We start from the raw sequence: 6,908 nt of genomic DNA on the forward strand, positions 1-6,908 counted from the left end.
CAATGTATCAATCCGGTAAGATTTTCCTCCTGACATTTTGGTACTTGTTTAATCACATTACACCTCTAAAGGCGATAATAATAATACTACACAGCCTCTAAAAAACAGAAACGCGTCGTGTTTAACCCATGATACCAGCATTATTATTTAAGCATTTATGCTGAAAATGGCAATAGTTGTTTCGAATAGCAGGATTGTTTCAACGCCCTACACAAGTTACGAACTAAACGTGCATGGGTGTGTTAGTTTTAGTTGCTAGGTGATGGGGTAACGGGGAACTGAGTTGTAAACTTTGTTCTGCAAAATTAATTCGTCGATGTCAGACTCCAGCTGGCAGGCCAAGACCCTTAGGAAGCGCTTTTGAGTCAACTTCATAGTTATGCTGCGCTAATTAGATACATGTTGTAGTGCAGCGTTTCTCAACTGGTGGGTCGCGACCCAAAAGTGGGTCGCGGAGGGGTCATGGGTGGGTCGCGGGGCCTTGGTGTAAAAAACGAAATTCTAAAAAAAAAAAAAAATCCAACTTTTCCTGCAAAAATTTACAACTTTTATTTTGATAGGCTAGTGAACTCCCTGTCATCTATCGTCATAAATACAATCTGAATGTTTATGCGAGATAGATAGCGTGCAACCAGTCATTCGAGTCTTGGTTACATTTTGAGAATTGCATTGAATTGACTTGAACGCTAAAAAAAATTGGGTCGCGACCGAATGAGAGTGGAAAATGGTGGGTCCCAAGACTGTTCCAGTTGAGAACCACTGTTGTAGTGTATTGTAGGCGATTGCATTTCTCAAGGAGTTGTTTGGCTCTGCAGAAAGTGTAAACACACTAATTAGCATTAGGCTATTAATCATGATTAACATAATCATGACACACTGCAAACTACCAACACTGCCCTGCTGCAAACTACTAACTAGGCCTACAAGCAGCCCTTTTTCAAAAAATATAATAACAAAGGTAAACCAAGGCAGACTGCAATAAATGACTGAAACCAAGGCAAACAGCAGTAAAAACACTATACTACAGTTTGGCTTGGTTTTAGCCTACTTTTCAATACACACTGCAAACTAAAATCTCAAATATTTACATGAAACGGTTCACAGATCAACATGCAATTGTAACAGATTGAAGAGCTGACCGTGCACTTTCTATTTCTGCAAAAAAAAAAAAAAAAATGCACTTACTGCTCTTTGCCTTTGTAGGGCAGAGTCTAGGAGTGATACAATAGAAATGGTGCCTGTTTTTATTACAGTGAGATGAGAAACTATCAAGACAAGAAACTTCTGGTGATTCACACTAAGTTAGTGGAAATTAAACTATAGGAAGGCCTGTTGATAAATATATTTTATCTTTTTTTTCTGTGAGGATCGCTTCTTTGGGCCAGTTCAAAGGTCTACCTGATTAAGTTATGTAAAAGATTAGGCTTATGAAAGGAGTAAGCCTACTTTTGCAGTTAATATGGTAGGCTGTGTCCCCTTGTTGGTTTCTTTTTATAATGTGACTGACAGATAATGGACAATAAGACGGTGCTTGTTTTATTAGCCTACCTGCTTGCCTTATGATGGAGCCAGGGCCGGATTTATGCATAAGCGAGATATTGCTGCAGCCTAGGGGCCACGGGCCCCCACCTGCCATGTGGCCCCTGATTGGCCAAAAGTGGAAAAATGCAGCATTGTGATAAGATGCAATATTGAAATATTCACCTGTTGTGTTCAGTAGGGCTACAGTTGGTAGACATGTTATCCTTAATCCCTGTAGCTCGTGATTATGACAACAAGTAAAGTTGTTGCAACATTTGCCTTCTGGGGGCCCTCTGCAACCTGTAACCTAGGGGCCCCAGGCCATCTTAATCCAGCCCTTGATGGAGCCATGCTGGAACGTAGTGGGAAATGCAATTGCCCCTCATTATGTGGCAATATCTGAAGGCCTCCCTTCAAAGAATGGGTCCTAATGACTAGGTGGCTACTTATTTGAAGACGCTGAAGAAGGTTTAGGCGAAAGGTCTGTCATGCTAACCCACTAGAATAAAATACAAGAATCACACTTGCAGTGGCTTTTCTACTAAATATGAACGTTGTTGTTGGGAGTTTAGCCCACTTTCTGAAAAATAGGAGGCTACTAATAAATGAGGTTCAAAAACCCATATCTAGGTATTTAAACCCATACAATGTATAAAGACCTACAATATTCAGCATTAACTATACATTTTTGCCATCTGTTCCTCATCTTCTCGCATTTTACTTTTAATCCTTTGCCGGGTGTGTCAGAAAAGCAGAAGGGGGGATATGTTTCAGATTTCAAGCAATATCAATGGAGTTACATTAAACTATGATTAAAATCATTTAGAAAAAGTGACAATATCAAAACCAGAAGAGGGGACAATCCCCCCCATCCCCCCCTACAAATCGCACCCTGATCCTTTGGTATAGTATACCTAATTTTTGGGTCATCTTTCTTGATTACCTTTTAAATGTGTATTATGTTGTGTGTCATATCACATAGGTGCAGTGTCACTGTCTGAAGCACTGAACACGTTTTCATGTGTGTTGTACTGTGTGTCATATTACATCCTGTTCTTGTTCTGTTCATTTCTGTTTATGAAAAAGTTGAATATTGTGGAGCAGCAGTAGGCCTAATACTGCCATGAGGATGGTCTCGTTCTTGTAACTGATTCCTCAATGGCTATTCATTTGTCAGCCAAATATGGGGTTTTTGATGTGATCATAAAACTGAATTTTCCATAAAATGCAAATGTGAACAACAGACTATTCCTTGTAACTGTCTGACTTGCCATTTGAATATTGTTCAAATGACATCACAGAAACGATACCAAGTTTAACACAACCCATTTATGCAGGCAGAGAGCATGGATAACCTCATGAGCACGGGTTGAGCTATAGTCATCTCATTGACAGAAAGAGAGAAAGAGAAAGTTTTTTTCTTACGTTTTAATTTTTTATTTTTTGGATTTTCAATTTTCTTAGTTGACATGAACGATGATTTAACTTCATTGCCAAAATCATGAGAAATATGCAGCTGATACTTTTGCTGGCTCTGAATTCCATCCTTCTTTTAAATGTGCACGTAAGTTGTTCCTTTAGACTATCTGTTCATCAATATTGAACTGATCACTTGTTTTCCCTTATTCAGCTTGGACTAATGCTTTCACACTCTTTTAAACCCCTTCAAACAGATTTCATTTGCAGGTAAGATGACTTTTAAATCATGTTAAGGCTATACTGAATGTCAGAAATCCCTCAGTACTGTTAACACAGTGAGAGAAGCTTGGTATGGTCTTATACCGTAACTCTGTGTTGATAAAGGAAGAACCTAATGCCTCTTTTCCACTGCAGGTTTTCTGGTAGGCCAACAGCTCAACACAGCGTGACGCGGCCGCCACGTTTCGCTTTTCGAATAGGCACGACACAGTTCAATCATAAAGCAGAAAGTGGCGTCCAAGTCGAGTTTTGTCGAGCTGTAGGCCTACCAGAAAACCTGCAGTGGAAAAGAGGTATAAGTGGCTTGAACAAATCGTTGCAACATTCAAGCAAGTTGTCACAATGTTTTGGCATCAAATATGATATGGTGACATTCGAATGTCGTACAGGTATAGCCACGACCTTTAGATCAGACATGGTGTATTTCTTGGACTGTTTGTATTGAGCTGTTCAATGGACTCATACTTTAACAAGCCCTGATGAAGACCTGTGTGTGAGGTTGAAACATGTTGGCTTTTTTAATGTAATCACAGCCTAGTACAATTAAAGGCTTTTTAATGTAACTTCCCGTTTGGACACTGTGCTTGCAGTGGCTGGATGAGAGCACCCAAAACTTTTTGAACATTCTGATGACTGCTTGAGCTACCAGCCACCTGTGTGCCTTTCGGACTGTACTTTTTGATTTTCTTTCAGTAGAAGAAGAGACCTATTACCAAGTCTTCCATACTGTTGTTAGCCTTGAGGATGCTGCTTATGAGCGCTTTGAAGAGGCATTGAAGAATTTCGTTGACACGCCAATCACGGATGGAAGCAAAAAAATCGCTCAGATTAATATCGCAAAAGGTAGGCTAATCACATTTTGAATAGTTTCAAAGCATCATTCCCTTCTAGATATTCAACATTTAAAAGTATTGCATCAGTGTGGCATGCTGGATCTCACCTTTGGTATTTTTCTCCTCTTTTGCGTTGTGTTGTTCATGATATTTTGAGGGCTTCTCATAAGTTTACATACCCTGGTAGAATGTTTAATTTCGTAGGCATTTTTCAGAGAATGTGAATGATAACGCAAAACCTTTTCTATCACTAATTGTGATTGTTTTGAAGACATTTATTGTCAAACAACTATGTTGAGTCTTTTGATAAAACAATAAAAATAGAAATGACCCAAATGAGCTTGATAATGAGCGTACAGTACATACCCTGGTGATTTGGGCCGTTGACATGCATACTGTTCAACTTAGCACAAATGGGCAGTGTTGCTAGATGTACAGCAATTATCGTATTTGTACCATAATTTTGTCCATTTTGTCATCTGTACCATCAAAAAAACATGATGTACAATTATTTCAGAGTTGTCCTTCAGTTCATTTAGATGCATTGAAACATCAATTGAAATTGAAACAATAATTTCCTCCCAAAAAGCCACCAAAAAAAATAATTCAGCATTTCCCGTCTGAATGGCCATGTCAAATAACCATCTTCACTGGTGATCTGTTTGTGTGTAAAATCAAATGCCAATGTGTTGTTGGACTTCTAAGTGAACCTTGCATCCCCTAGTAGTCAGTGCTTCACTGACAGTTTTCATCTTCTAAGAATATAAGAATCTAAATAAGAATGCCAATCGACACATGGTTAAAATTTTAATTCAGTATTGTAAAATGTTATTGCTGTTATTATGTTATGTCGTTATGGTGATATCAAACCATAGTCAGGTAGGCCAAATACAATTTCAGCCATAATTGCGGAGACACCTTGTTCAGGAGTCAAAGGTCAACCAAAAAGTAACTGTTATTTGGAAAAATTAGACAAACGCTGAACATTTTTCAGACATGATTAACACCGCATTTGGAAAAAAAAATGGTCAACCGGCCCTATGATGAAAGTTAAACCATCTCATCTTTGAAACATGGTGGTGGATTGCTTATGTTATGGGATATATGAGCTACAAATGCACTGGGCTGTTGGTCCATGTTAATGGAAAGATGAATGTATTAACTTGTTCAAAATACAGTAGGAAGGCCCTGGCCAACCGGGGCAGGCACTTGCCTGCCATGCGACTGACCCGGGTTTGATTCCCGGCCCGGGTCCTTTGCCGACCCCTCCCCGTCTCTCTCCCCATTCACTTCCTGTCCACCTCTCAGACTGTCCTATCAATAAAGTAAAAAAAGACCCAAAAAATCTTTTTTTTTTTAAAAAAATACAATAGGAATCTTTGCACTCATTACCCATGAAGCTGCATATGGGACATTGCTTGGACATTCCAACATGACAATAATCAAAATCAGAAGGCCAAGTTGACCTGTCAATAAATACAAAAAAATAAAGTGATGGTTCTGGAGAGGCCATTCCTGACCTCAATACTATTGGATCACTCTGGTACTACTACTAGTAGTAGTATGTATGTAATTATGAGGGGGGGCTCCTGGCCAGTTATGCTCAGGGCCTACAAAACTTTAGCCGCGACCCTGGAAGAGACATATCTCCAACTAAACAAAAGGTTTGAGCGGTCGTTGATGTTAAAGGGGGCAGTACACAGCATCAAAAACTAGAGTATATGTATTGTAATCTTTCTATCCGGGCCATTTGGATGGGTACCTTGTGTTGTCATTATCAGGGCTGATAGTATTCAGGCTCCATGCCTGATTTCAGGCTTGACAGAGTTTGCAAAAATAAAAACATTGATAATAATTAGCCATTAGGTTATTCTTATCTCAGAAAGTGTTACAGGTTCAGGGTTTTCTTCTACTATCAGGCTTGAAAATTGGTCATACACAGGCTATTAAATGTTTGAATAATGTGTCAAAATAGGCCTACGTTACGTGCAGTATCTTGTCGTCGTCGTTAGAGCAGGGGGAAAAGTTCAGGCTCAGGATTTTTTTCCATCACCCCTGCATTATAATTCACTAACAAATCACCAACAATGAGTGGCAAAACCGGTTTTCCATCATTATTCATATTCTCTGAAAATAAAAAACGCCAGCAAAGTGTACGTTCTGCTAGAGTATGTAAACTTATTCATGTTCCTTTTGTATACAGATTGCAGACCTACCTCAGATTCCACTATACCCAATTGCAAATGTCTTAAAGACTTTAAGTTTGATGATAATGGAAATGAATGTGTCCCTGAGAAAAGAGGTAGAATTTGTTCTTTGTTTTTTCCACATTATTATTATTAGCATTATTATTATGCATGAACTGTAATGCTCTATCTCAGGGATTGGCAACTGGAGTCCTGGGGGCCCACATGCAGCCCGCCTCCTCACTCAGTGCGGCCCTTACGTAAATAAAACGTGCTTTAAAAAAAAAACAAACAAAAAAAAAAACATTTTTTTAAACAACTATTGAATCTGTTGTAATTATTATACTGTTGACTGATAAAGAATACTCCTATTCCAGTAAGTTTCAGTCAGATCCCTGGTCATGTGGCCCTCCGATGGTGGCGATAAAAAAAATGCGGCCCTCTTTATCATGAAAGTTGCCTATCCCTGCTCTAGCTTATATGGCAATATCTACTGTATGTACCATTGCAAAGAATGTAATTCTGTTGTGCTGAGTAATGTTTTGTGCACATTCATTTCAACATACCAGTTTCCATCGAAGGACAAGTACTTTTTGAAGAAGAGGACTACCACAATGCATATGAAAATCCTAATTCCGCGAAGTTTATGGAGAAGAAAGGCATATACGAA

General features: G+C 39.0%; 1 long non-coding RNA gene across 1 annotated transcript; it reads left to right on the top strand.

Annotated features, from left to right (window-relative positions):
* Positions 1–3,912: 3,912 nt before the first annotated feature.
* Positions 3,913–6,908, top strand: LOC134435329 (uncharacterized). The gene is made up of 3 exons (XR_010032000.1): positions 3,913–4,062; positions 6,256–6,354; positions 6,808–6,908. It is a non-coding gene; the product is annotated as an uncharacterized LOC134435329 (long non-coding RNA).

The sequence above is a fragment of the Engraulis encrasicolus genome, chromosome 19 (genome assembly GCF_034702125.1).
Source record: "Engraulis encrasicolus isolate BLACKSEA-1 chromosome 19, IST_EnEncr_1.0, whole genome shotgun sequence".
In the NCBI taxonomy this organism is placed as follows: domain Eukaryota; kingdom Metazoa; phylum Chordata; class Actinopteri; order Clupeiformes; family Engraulidae; genus Engraulis; species Engraulis encrasicolus.